The sequence below is a fragment of the Ammospiza caudacuta genome, chromosome 8 (genome assembly GCF_027887145.1).
Source record: "Ammospiza caudacuta isolate bAmmCau1 chromosome 8, bAmmCau1.pri, whole genome shotgun sequence".
Lineage (NCBI taxonomy): Eukaryota > Metazoa > Chordata > Aves > Passeriformes > Passerellidae > Ammospiza > Ammospiza caudacuta.
The window spans coordinates 19,684,559-19,697,109 of NC_080600.1; the positions used below are offsets into that span (position 1 = coordinate 19,684,559).

The following is a 12,551-nucleotide window of genomic DNA, read 5'->3' on the forward strand; positions in this document are numbered from 1 at the left end:
CCATTTTTATCCTTTATTTATTTCAATGCAGGTATACATTTAAATCAACCTTTTAACCTTCTCAAAAGTTTTCACTTATTTTTTAATTCATTACCTGTTAATTTCATTGGCAGATGTATGACTAAATTTCCTGTACTACTTTGAAAACCCTACCCAACATCTGCTGCAGGTATGCATTCTTTCCTTGGCCTGGGGGATGATTTTACATTAGTAACTTAGGTCTGTAGTTGGATAGTGGTTCTGTAGGATGCACACAGGTCCAGTCTGGTCCTCAAGCTTCAAATGGTCTAGCTCTGATCTCTACCCTGCATTAAATCAACTCTGCTGTCTATTGTCTGCTCGGGTTCAGGGACAACTTAGCAAGTTTGATATAAGGGAACAATATTTCCACATGCCAAAAGCAGAGTCAGATGCAGCCTCCTTTTCCTTTTGAGAGCATTTCATAGCTGAGGGTATGAATCTTTGCACACTCCATGGCCGTGCAGTTCCTGAGCTGCAGTGGTGCAGAACGTGAGACTTGGCAGCGCTTCTGTTCTGGGTCAGCTGCCATAAGGAACCTGGCCATGGCACGCCCAAGCTGCTCCTTGCATTGCCCGTGCACTCCCCGTGCTTCCTCTGGCCAACTCAAGCCTGCTTCTGGAGGAGGTGTTGTCATTGTAATGCCTTCAGGGTCACGAAGGATCAGTAGGAAAGCGTGGTGGGATTAATACAACCTCCAGACAAAGTTTAACCTGCTGATAACATCAGATTCATAGGCTCTGCCAGCTCACTCTCACTGCTGATATGCAGCAAGTGCAGAACAACACTGAAAACTTATCACTTTCATTAAATAATGTGATCCCAGACACCTCTTAATTGTGGAACTTCACAAACCATGAAGCAATGTATCAGTAGCAGTCTAGAATTTGGAACAGTTGGATTAAAAATATTTTATTTGCAACTCCAGAAGACTACTGTAGTCTCTTGGTGATGAATGCATGTATTTTATTCCATATTGATAATTTATATATCTCCGCATCCATAACTTTGATCTTAACTTGTCTGGGATGTTGTTAATTTGCAACATTTTATTATGTTGTCCAGAATTTTTAAGTGATTACATGTTAAGGTAAATTTAGATAGCAAAAGATTTTAGATCTTAGAATTAAATGGGTGAACTTTGTTTTTTCAAACTGCTTAATTGTATGTACACATTAAAATAATTTTCTCCATGTACTAGCTTGTATTTTAAACAGATCTTCATGTTGCTGTTGACCTAGCTTGTAATCTCATTGTTAAATTAGTACTTACAGCAGTAGAACAAGCGTCATTTTGCATAAGTGTTCACATTTATGGAAAATACTGTACTTTCACTGACTGAAGTTTGTGCCTGTCAAATACTGACGGATAAAGGCTGATGTAAAACACGCCTGTGCTCTGTCACAATAGACAGCGGCGGTAGCACAGGGGAGAAGCGCGTTCCCGGCGGAAGGCAGCGTGCATGCAACCTCTCCTGCGCTGTAGCCCGGAGCCCCAAGGCAATGAACTGTATTTAAGCGAATCTCGCCTCCTACAGCACTACCTGCAGTTGCAAGCAATGTGTTTATACCATTTTGTAAATAACTTTAAAAATTGTGATTTTAATCATGGTGAAGCTGTGGTAGGATGAGAAACGGGGGCAAACTCTCCGCCGGGCCAGAGCGTAGCCAAGGCGGCGCGGTCCGCGGCTGGCCCATGGTCAGCGGAACACACGAGCGAGGATTTCGGTAGGATTTGGTAATTTGCTGACAACAGACACCTTCGGTGATCGGAACAGGGAACGTCCCGCAGCTCCTTTACCGGCGGACGGAACCGCAGCCCCAAACCGCCTGGAGCGCGGGCAGCGCCCGCCGAGAGCGCGCCGGCCACAGCCCGGCGCGGGCGGACCCGTTCAGCGGGCAATGGCACCGCAGGGATCGATCGGTACCGCGGGGATCGATGGGCTCCGTAGGGATCGGCACCGCGGGGATCGATGGGCTCCGTGGGGATCGGCACCGCGAGGATCGATCGGCTCCGTGGGGATCGGCTCCGCGGGCGTCGGCCGCCCCTCGCGCGCCCAACGGCCCCCCCACGCGCCCAACCGTCCCCCGCGTGCCCAACGGCCCCCCGCGCGCCCAACCGTCCCCCGCGTGCCCAACGGCCGCTCGCGCGCCCAACCGTCCCCTGCGTGCCCAACGGCCGCTCGCGCGCCCAACAGCAGCTCCGGCGCTGCGGGTCCGTCGCCGCCCCCCGTGGCTGGCGCCGGTCCCGGCAGGGCGGGGCGAGGCGCGGCCCGCGCGCCGGAAGTGAGCGGCGGGGGGAGCCCGGAGCGGTGGCGGTGCTGGGGCGGCAGCGGTGTGTGGGGAGCGGCGTCTCCGCTGCTGGGCAGGGACGCGCCTCGGCTGCCGGGCGGAGGCAGTTCCGCGCTCGGCGGAAACAAGGAACGGGAAAGGAAGGGAGCGGCGAAAGGAACCGGTATCGGCGGCCACCATTAGTGGAGGCAGGAGGAGCAGCAGCCGCCGCCGCCGCCGAGGGGGTCTGCAGGCGGAGCGGACCCGGGTGCCGCCGCCGGCAGCGAGCAGAAGCGAACCCGGCGCCTCGCCCCTCTGTTCTGTGGGGCGTCGCCGCTGCCCGCCGGGGCTCCCCCGGAGCCGGGGCGAGGTGAGTGGCGGAGACGCCTTCGTTTCGCTCCTTTCTGGGGGCGGCGGTGGCAGAGCCGACGGGCGGCGTTTCCTGCCGCGTCCCCTCGGCCCCCGAGCCACCGCCGGCGCTGGGCGGGAGCCGCGGAGCGCAGGGTGCGGGAGGGGCGCGCGTTTACCGGCCCGCGCGTCTGCCCTGCGCCCCTCCACGCCCCAGGCACCATCGGGTGTGTTTGTCTGGAGAGGCTGTGGTGACTGGTGAAGGATTCTGGTATGTGTGTGCCCCCCGGGTTTTCCCCGAATGAGGCATGCCTCGGGAGAGGCTGGGCAGTCAGCCGGGGATGCGCGAGGGATGTAGTGTGTGGCATGCAGACAATGTCAGCTTGGGTGAGTCTCCACCCTGTGCAGCCGCAGGCAGCCGGGTCCCCGGCGCAGGCATCGCTGAGGAGCGTGCTGCCACCCGCGGAACAAAACGCTCAAATCCTCGTTCCTGCTGCAAGAAGGAACGGTGGGTTAAAAACCCAACGCCAAACCTGAGATCTGTTAAGCTTTTTAGCCGTACGACCTACTGAAGGCAGACTGGTTTGCAAAGAGCCTCCCAAGCAAGCTTGATGCCTGCGTTGGTTTTAATGAAACTGGGAGTGTGGTATATTATTTTTTCTGCATGGGGAAAATCATTGATGGTGGAAGGGAAAGGAGGAGTGTCTGTATACACGAGTGTCACATGACCTTGTAAAATTCATATGGCTATACTTGTTTTTCTTAAGAAGCCACTGACTTACCTGTTCATTTTGGAAGATTTTGTTTCTTTTGGATTTGTTATCTTGTAGGGCAGAAAATAATCACCTGCGTGTTTGAACGCTGTCTCTGGATTTTATAATTTTTACTAGTATTTTGTATTTTACTGGGCTGGAGGTGTTTAGGAGGTGATGAACAGCGGTCTGTGTAGTACAATTTATTTTTTACTGGTGGATTACAGGTACACTCCATTTGGCAAATGTAAACTATTTCATATGGCTAGTATCTTTACATTACCATTCATGTGAGGGTGGATGTTTTGTGAGACTGTAGAATCACACCCACTCCATTTTGAACAAATTGTCTCTTTTTGTCTGTTCCGCCTAGTGCCCTTCAGACATGGATACATTAGCTTGTTAAATACCTTAGAGAAGAAGAATTAATTGATTAATTCTGGATGTTTATCAAAACATTATGTCTAAACCAACAAATCTTCCAGTTTTATTGTCTTTAATCAGCTTTTCTCTGCTGAGAAGTATCCTGTTGAAACAGAGAAATGGTAAAATTACTTGATAAATCATCTTGAAGAACAAAAGTCTTGGTCATAATCTAGGGAATACTTTCCATCTAAGATCTATAAAGATCTAAACATGTCCATATTTAATACACTGATATCATGCTTGGTGGTAGTGGTGGATAGTGGAACACAGAACTGGTTTTCTGCACCTAAGTTGATATGTGATTTTTCGTATCACTGGATGATACTCAAATTACTGTACAGAAATCTGTGTTACGGAAGATTTTTGCTTTCATACAACAGAAAGGTAAGTGGCACCAAGGAATTTATTTATTGTCCTCGTACAGTTTTCATTTTCAGATATTTATTTCCTTAAAATGGCTTCATTTTTATGGTCTGATGATATGCAATGAGGCATTCTTCTACCACTGATTCTCTGACTCAGCATGTGGTGGCAGTGAGAAAAGTATTAGTAAGAGATAAACCACAGTTAAGGAAAGCAGTGCAGTGTTCAGGCTATTAATTTCTTGAAAGGGTATAAAAAAATGTGAAAGAGAACACTGACAAATTTTATAAAATCTTCAATCTGCCTTCCTTGCACAGTATCTTGAGACTATTGCCTTCAGGTTTGAATTTAAAGTAGTTTTTTCACAGCGGAGTAGTGTATTGACATAAACTGCATCTTTCTGTGTGTTGGAGTCTGTTCCTGTCCTAGTGCAGTAAGCCTGGGTGCAGAGAGCACCTGTTGGTTTCAAGTATTGTGTGGAACTGCTGCGATGCCCTGTGTAGGTAATGGTTCTCTCGGGTGGGTTTTAAGAGGCATTGTTTTTCAAAAGGATGTCTCAGAGTTCCGGCTTTCAGAATATGGGTATTGCCTTGTTTACCTTACACCACGAGTCTTCTTTAGCAGTTACTTTTTTATTTGAATTTGTTCCTCTGTCTATTCCTTCAGCATTAAGTTTTTCAATAGAATCAACTGGCTTTTCTAGCTAGAAACAGTTAATTCTTTGTGCTTTAAATTGTAGCTCTTTATCCTGTGTTAGTCTCATCTTTACTGGTCATACTTGCCTTCATTCTTCAAATGTTTTTCAGCCACTGGAGAGGGAAGTAAAAACCTATCAAACTGGGACAGAGTTAAATCTGAGTGACTAAGCCGGTTAGCTAAACACTAGGAAGAGTGGTACTGAAGATTTCAGCCATTAAGTAATTTACATCACCTTCTTAATAGAAGAAGACTCCAAATCACTTGTGTTTCAAATGAAGCCAAAGGTTGCAAAATAATCACACTCTGCCTTTTCTATTAGGTTAAACAATAGTTTTATTATGGAATTTTCAGGTAGAACTGAAATAATGTACTTCATAACTTCCCATTAACATCTGTTCACACTGAGGATCCTGCTGATTAAATCCAGAACTTGCTAAAACACTTACCAAAGCCAGAAATGTCCAATTTCTGTTTCTGGCCCTGACAATAAGCCATTTTGCCACATTTCGCACTCTTTCTCTGCAGTTGCTGGAAGAAAATGTGTTGGTTTACAGTGGAATCAGGCAATGTCAGATAAACAAGCCTTATAAAAAGATGCAATCCAGATCTGTTTTATTGCTAAGAGTTAATAATACATTGAAATGACCCCAGACTGCTGAGTAATCAGGTTTTACCGGTTTCTATGTGGAGTGTTAATTTTGTTTCAAAAAATGTAAATTGTGAAACAAAAGTTGACATATTGTGTAAGTCCTCTTAAGAATTCAAAAAATACCTTTGATAATTGGCAGTCACAGATTTTGAGTGAGCACACACACAGAATGTTTTCTACCTTTAGGAATGTCTAGGTTAGGTAATGCCAATAAGGAAACTTGCACTGTAATTGCCCTTTATAGCTGTTCTTCAGATTAGCAAGGGATTTAAATTTCTCTTGTTGATCTCCCAAGTGTCCATTGAAAGAAAGTTGTCCATTGAAAATGGCATATTAGTTTTTATATGTTAATACTAGAAATTAGAAATAATTACCTAATTTATCAAATGAGTCCCTCTGAGAAAGAACTGAAATTCAGTAATGATAGAGGTTCCTTCTAGTCCTTCATATAGAAAAATTGTATAAAGACTAAGAAAAGTATCTGTAGAATATTTGTATGCAACTTGATCCAGATATATTGACTGATATTTTCTGACATTTTAGTGAATTAAAGTCACTTCTCTGTTTTGTTCCAAGTAGGAGTTATAGTTATTTTCTATGTCCAGCTTTAGCAGAAGTGTTTCGTGTAAGATGTTAAATAGATTGATTGTTGAACTTGTGTTTTAAAATCCATCTATTAGTGAAGAGCTCTTGAAATGTCTTGGTCTGCAAGCTACCTCTGTACTTTTGTTGTACGGAGGAAGATGGTGTACATAAGGATTTGAAATTGTCCTGATGTTAAATATTAGGAAAATAATCTGTTGCCATCCTATATCTTAATTAGTTGGATTTTAGGGGGTGTTGGGGGAGGGAGGCCTGCAGGTGGGGAAGGATTTCAAGGGATGGTACAAAAATAGTCACAGAACATAATTTTTACCCATTACTGAATTTCTAGTCTCAAAAATCCATCAAAATAATTTTAACAAATGTTATTAAAAAGGTGGTTGAATCTTCCTTGCCTCCGGTCTTTTCAAGACACCAGTGTGTAAGGTGAAAGTTCTTACATGGAAATATTCTAGGGAGTGTGATGAGGCAATTACTGACCACAGTAGTAAAACTGTTTTATCTACTTAAGCAAATATTATAGTGTTCAAGAACTTGGGTTGCTGGTAAAATTGCACTGATCTTGCATAGCATAAATGGTAAACTGCATGTAGATTGTTCTTACCTTCTGTGAAAATTATCTGAATTATCATCCCTTATTGCAATGTTAACATTGTGTTCTTCTAATTATTGTATTTGACATCTGCTGAAATGGTCATGTACGGTGTGAGGGTACTGTCAAGTGTTTAGAATGCCAAGTTGTGTTCATATACAAACACTCCACTCTTTTCCACTGTTTATTACAACAGAATAGCTGATTTCTGGCAGATCAGGATTAGAAAGAAACAGGAGCAAGAAGTGACATCACTTTCCAGTTTTGTGACTACTGAGTTTTATTACTTGTGTCAGTATTGGACTTTCATGTAGAAAAGTCTTGGAGAAGTACAGAACCTCCTGATCATTGTTCTCAAATGTAGATCTGATTTGAAAAATATGCTGTCTAAAACACACATATGGAAAAAGGCTGGAGGGAAGCTCATTGGCATCCTTCAGCCTCTCTGAAAACTTCACCTTTCAGAAAGTTTCAGGAGCAGTTGTAGTGGCCTGGCAGAAACCTTTGTTCATATGATAGTGGGAGCTGAAGTCCACTGCCTGCTGCTGGCACAGGGTCCTTGGCTGCTGCCAGTGCTGTGATTGTCTCATTGTCCTTCCCTTTTCCCAGAGACTTAGCAGCAGTTTGCTGAGTTGGTAGGACTTGTGGTATTCCTGGTGTCTTTTTGTCCTGGTTAAAGTAAATTTTCAAAGGGTGAAACTGTGCTGTGCTTACAGTCAGCATGTGCAGTAAGTTACTTCTTGTAGTTACTTTAATCATTGCCTTCTTGGCTCTTCCAATAGGAAGGAACAGTTTACTCCCAAAGCTCCAAGTAGAGCTTGTTGCTCGATACATGGGGTCGATTTCATCTCGATGTTCCCGCTTTTCTGCTTTAAGAACAGCCATCTGTAGTGCAGAAAAGGTAGTTTATTCTGTCTTATCATGGTCTTAGTGTGTGAACTTGGTTATAGATGCCTGGTAAAATTGCTCCCCCATTTAAAGCTGTTGTTGAGCTAGTAGTGTCTTCTGCTATTGAGCAGTTGTGTATCAGTGATGTGTGAAAAATTCTGCTGATTATTTGAGGAAGTACTGTAAACTTGTCAAGGATTACTTTGCACAAACTTACACTTCATTTTCTGAAATCCAGTTGGTCATGGTAAAAGGAAAAATGTTTTTGGAAGTGTCCAAAAGACTAAATTGCGAACCTTACTTAAACTGTAATTGGCAAATGTCCATTACCTGCTTGTAAAATTGTATTTTAAAGGCTGTATCATTGAATAGTGTTAGAAGTGCAAATAATGAGTATCAAGCGTTGATGATAATATAGTCCCATCTCAAATGGTTGAATTCTTACTATTATATCCTCTTTATAGTTAAATCCTTTCAATATATGTAATTAAATTGCCTGTGAAGTGCAACAGTAAATGTTGAATAAGCCATTGCATAATGTGAAAAATGCTAACTTTATAACATGAAATTCATAATATGGCTTTTTTTGTCTATGTGGAATTTTATTCTTCTTGCAATTTAGACATTATGCTAAGATGGTTTTGCTCAACTGTATTGTTTCAATCAGTGATGAAAAAAGCCTAGTGCTTTTTTGATGTCTGTGGATTTCTTTTAAATAGTTCCATTGATTGTTAGGGTAAAATAATCTCTAAAATGCTGATTTGATTGGTTTAATCACTGGGAAAGTATATTGAAACTATGTTTGACAGATTTTTCTCTTTGTCAAAAGTCCTATAGATTTGGAGAGGTATTCTTATGTTTATCTGTGAAGTTGCTGAATTAATCTTGTGGTACAGCAGTATTGAAAAGATGTGATGTCGTTACAGGCTTGGAGTTGCTGTAGAAGCTAGCATTAGCCAAACAGTTGTGCAGATTCTTTGAAAGAAATAAAGTTCCCCATGTGCTGTGTATATACTTGTTCAGGTCATTAATCTCTGTACAGATGCATTTGCGGAGCCTGGAATAGTCCCTGTTTGCATCTCTGGCAGAGCTGACCCAGACTCAAGAGCTGTATCTTTCACTCAGTGGGCTTTTTTTTTCCTTTCTTGTAGGTCCCTTAAAGAGATGGTATTAGTAAGAGGAGAAGAGCAGTGGAGCCCAGAGAACTTTTTCCCTCCTTACACTTTTCTTGACAGAATTATCCTTTGGTAGCTTTAGAGATCACTAACCGATTGTGCATTAAAAATACTCATAAAAAAAACCAGAGACGGACAATATTAAATCCATGTAAATTGTGTGATCCAGTTAACAGCATGATCCACAGCATGCCAAAACGATAAAATTGAAGAGGTGATGTGTTGGGAGCTGCTAAAGGAAGAGAAGCTACACCCTTCTATACATCTTCCTAGATCCTGATTATATATTGTTTTGCAGAATTCTAGGTTATTTTATTATTTTACTTCTGGGATGTAAAGTCATTTTTTAAAAATAAGGAGAAACACCTTTCCAGGTTGCTCTTTGCATCTTACAGATATGAAAAGGCATCTGTCAAGGGTTTCAGAATTTGTTGTAGGAAATACTTTGCCCCATGATTTTGTAAATAGTTTCATTTTCATATCTAGATGACTAATGTTATCTATACTTACTAAGATGAGCTGCTCTACAAAACTGGGATGAGTTCTAGCTCAGTATTGAAAATAGCAAGTTTTCAGCATGCTTTCAAGCATCTTAGGAACAAGACTGATTTTTGCAGACTAATGATGATCTTCCAGAGGTGAAATTGGCATGGGAAGCTTATTAGCTTTGCAGAAATACTCTGCTTGCATACTAATTGTCTTAATTTTAATCCCATGGGATTTTTTTCTACTTTTGTCTGAGCTCATTGCTTGCTACTCTTTTATAATTTAGAACAAGAAGTATTGAATTAGGTAAGAAGAGATGTATTCTAACAAATGTGAAACCATTTCATTATGACTATGACAGTGTTCCCTCAGGTTTTCTCATATTGTTGCCAGAGAGTACATAAAGATAAGATCTGAAGTTCTTAAACTGTGTTAACTTTGAGAATCTGTGTCTACAAGAACATTGTAATAAATGCAGTATCTACTCTGGATTCCTGCAGAAGCAAGGACAGTGTTTGCTGCCCAGGGAGATTTCTCCCAGTTGTTTTGTGGGAGGTACAATACTTGTGGATTGTGTCTGGACTTAAAGCCTCAGTCTTTGGTATTGCACTGTTGGCTGTTCCTCACTCGTTTCTCACTCGTGTATGGCTCTTGATTTCATCCTGACTTGCCTGGTTCATGCCTGTGTAGTGATGAGGCATCTTGCATAGGATTTTTGATTCTATGCCAGAAGCCAGGCATTCCAAGCTGTCTTTATTTATAGAATCGTTTAGGTTGGAAAAGACCTTTAAGATCGAGTCCAGCCAATAACTTAGTACTGCCAAGTCCACCACTAAACTGTGCTTGAGTTGATTTTGTGTATGTAAAGATCACTGGAGACTAGATGTAAGAAAAACACACACAAAATCCCCAAACATGCCAAACACCTACTTGTCCTTACCTTACTGATTTTGCTTCTTGCTCTGCTCCTTGCTGGAAGGATCACTGTGAACTTGTTTCACCACTTAAAATCGAGTTAATCATTGTTAGAATTTGTTTCAATACACCAATGCAAGTTTGGATTTCCAAGGTGTCAGTAATCATTCTCCTTCAGAGGTGACTAAAGACTTAGCACAAATGTGGTTTATAGTGCATTTTAAAAAATCTCCCCATCGTGAAAAATCTCATTAGGTTGTTCTAAGCCTTTAAATAAAAATGCCATACAAATCTCTGTTCTCAAAGGAAGTTGTCACTTAGATCTTTAATGCATGACTCAAGAGCTTGACCTTTTACTTGAACATGTAGATCTGAGTGGCTGTGACGGAAACATGGGTGGTTGCACGCTGTGTTCCTGGTGAAGCATTCTGCAGGTTGTGTGTATCAGTGCACCTTTCTGGTACTCTGGAGTTCAGTCAGTAGTATTTGTGCCTTCTAATAGAGAGTTCTTCTATCTATTAAATGGAGACATTTCATTTAGGGGTGGAGGAGGGAAGTCAGTAGTTTTCAGTCACTAGTAACCTTGCAAAGCAATAATACTGGCTGAAAATTTATCCATCTCTGAGTATGTCACAGGTCAGGAGAACAGTTCTACTGAAGCTGGGTAAGAGGAGATCACTTTTTCTTTCACCTCTACCCTGTTGTGTCTATTAATAAGTAACTTAGTGGCATGATCCGTTCTCTGGAACTGAAAGGCTGTTAGATTGATGTGACTGCCACAAATAAATTATAGCGTATTGTAGAAGGAAAGAATTATTTTCATGAATAAATGTTCAGTTCTGGATTAGAGACCTGAGATACTTTCTAAGAAACACAGCAAAATTGAGAAGTCTCATTTTCAGCAATTGCATGGAAGGAGAAGGGTCCCACAGAAAAGTGAGAGTGTTTTTTCCTTTCTGGCAGCTTGCAGAGCATAAAATAGAAATAGGGAAATGAGTGAAATTTTCAAGAGGAACCACCTAGCCAAATCACAGTTGTTAAAGTGAAACACATACTGTCTTTATGAAGAATGCTCTTGTCAACAGCTATTCAGTTGATAGTGCAGCATTCAGCTTAACCTTTTGTGCTTCCTATCCCAGTAAGTGAAAATCAGAGATGTTCTAGTTGAAAATAAAAGAGAAAGCAAACCTCCAAAAGCACTGTCCTTGTAATTGGTGTCATTAGAATGAAACTTTGTATTTTGATACCGTTTATATCTGTTCAGCTTGAATGTGCACAAAAACTTCAGAAAGTTCTCAAAACCAACAAGTTAAAAAAAATCCTTGAGATTAGTTATTACTACAGTATAACGAATCTTAAATTAACTTGTATCAGCTGGAATGGAATATTTCTGGAATGACTGGCCCTTATTCTGAAGTTGAAAGTCCAGCACAGAGTAAACAAAGTATTTTCAAACTATGCACTTTCAACGTCAATGGTGTTTCATTTTTGAACCTTAATGATTGGATGCCTCTCTTTTTGCAAAGAGGTGTCAATCTTCATTCTCCTGAAGGATCAGGTAGTTAATAAATTTAAGTTAGCTTTGATAGACTGTGAGGCCTGAAAGCTTAGGAAGTGATTTTATGTGTTTATTATTTTTCCAGATAATTTAAAAGTATGTTAGCCTTGTGTGGCCTTTAGATTTAAAATACACATAGTGTATGGAAAAAAACATTCACTTGATGCAAATGACTTTGATTTAATGTATGTGCTGTTTTGCTATCCTTGTCGGAAAAGAGTTTAAATTGAGCCTATTGTTGCTTGCTTTGTGGTCTAAAGACTGATCTGAGTGTACTACATAAGGCAAGTTATGGTGTTATTCTTCACTTTTAAAATTATTCCTCATTATTTAGTACTTCTGATGAGTCATGTTTTCCAGTAATTATTGTGAAGTGTATACTTTCTAATTTTGAAGATGACAATGTAAATTTTGTCTTGTATAATGTGACCATGGGCTAGCCTTGCATCTTTTACACTTCAGTGTAAAAGATGCATTAACCAGTAGTAAAACAGAACTGTATTTGTAAAACAGGAGAATGTGCTTTAAAGCAATGTCTTCCCAACACTTTATCTAGTGTCTTTTTTTTGTATAGGTTAATGTAACCCCTTCTGACGTTGAATTCTACCAACATTATTTTTCTAATCCTGAAGATACATAGTCTTCCTTTTGTTTAGAATGTGTATCACCAGAAACTAGGAGACCAATTTTTTATTTTTTTTTTTTTTGGTGTATGGTAATGCTCATTATTAACTTTCTGAGATAAGGTTAATCTGGCATGTTGTATTATACAACTCTTGAGCATTTGAGAACAACATTTCTATACACAT

At 41.3% G+C, this 12,551-nt stretch overlaps 1 protein-coding gene across 1 annotated transcript in view; it reads left to right on the top strand.

Annotated features, from left to right (window-relative positions):
- The first annotated feature begins 2,416 nt into the window (after nucleotides 1-2,416).
- Nucleotides 2,417-12,551, top strand: part of RAPH1 (Ras association (RalGDS/AF-6) and pleckstrin homology domains 1) — a 78,922-nt gene continuing 68,787 nt past the window's right edge. Inside the window, exon 1 of the mRNA XM_058809634.1 lies at nucleotides 2,417-2,658. The gene's annotated coding sequence lies outside the window, so the exon portion shown is untranslated. The remainder of the gene's footprint in view (nucleotides 2,659-12,551) is intronic.